The sequence below is a fragment of the Penaeus monodon genome, chromosome 21 (assembly GCF_015228065.2).
Source record: "Penaeus monodon isolate SGIC_2016 chromosome 21, NSTDA_Pmon_1, whole genome shotgun sequence".
Classification (NCBI taxonomy): domain Eukaryota; kingdom Metazoa; phylum Arthropoda; class Malacostraca; order Decapoda; family Penaeidae; genus Penaeus; species Penaeus monodon.
This window is the reverse complement of record NC_051406.1, coordinates 19,571,720-19,572,871: the sequence shown is the minus strand read 5'-3', so window position 1 is coordinate 19,572,871 and position 1,152 is coordinate 19,571,720.

Genomic DNA, 1,152 nt, shown 5'->3' with positions numbered 1-1,152 from the left:
GAACAACCCTTAGAACAGTAATGCTTTTAGCGATATAAAAATGCTAATGCTATTCTTCCTCTCCTCTCCTAATGGGAACATCTCCCTTCGCGTTCCGTATTTAATTATCAGAACGTACTTTGCGTGTGAGTGTTGACGTGTGTGCGTGTTTAACCTTAACCAAGTTAAGGCTAGTTTTCTTGGGAAAAGTCGAGAATAATTTCTCCGTAATGCTGGAAGAGACGTTAATGAGATTCCCCAGACCATGTCGACTTAAGGAAAATTCACCTGACGAGTTTCAAGACGAAGTTCCTTTTGCCAAGAAAGAAAATGCAACGCGGAAACAGTCGAGTACAATCAAGCTGTGGGCCGAGTCGAGAACCAACTCCCTAAACCGTTCGGAGGACGTTTTTTTTCTGGATTAAGTCGAGGAGGCTCAAAACAAATTGTAGCAGCTCTAGTGTTTACCGTGAGAAGGCGGTTACAATGGGAGGACCGGGTTTTGTCAGGCTTTCTCTTCTTGTGGCGTTTTCACTCTATAAGTCTTCGCCTGTCAAGAGCCCTTCCTTTCTTGAGGCGAGTGGCCCGTCCTCTTCGGCCATTTGTTGCGACCAGTGGCCACACAATTCTTGCACATCTTACATGGGAAAAGACTTCCATGAACTCCGGATGTTAACGTTCTGGCCTTTCCGTTATCTTCAAACAGCCTGACTCTCAGATGTTTTTATTCATTGATTTATCTGTTGATTATTTTTTTTTCTAGTCAGATAATCAACACCATTTCAGAAAAAAAGAGGACATTTACATAAAAGCAAAATAGAACAAGATCAGTTCGGTGAAAAAATATCGAAAGCCGTGAAATACAGAAAAGATTTAGGCACCATTATAACGGCCAGCTCGTCTTTTCTGCGCACGTGGCTGAAAATCGGTCTGTTTTTAATTAAAACAAAATTAATGTTTTGTTTTTTTTTCTCACCTAGGCTGAAAGATTTATGAATTAATTCAGTGCTCTATATAACTGAATGAAACTCTTTCTCTCATAACAAGACTAATAAGAATATTATTTCATCGAATTTAAATTTAAGTATCTTTGAACTTTGTTTCGGTTGCGTAGGCCAGTTGGGTAAAGACTCAGTTAATAATACATAATATAGCAAAGTCAGTGCTTTCTCT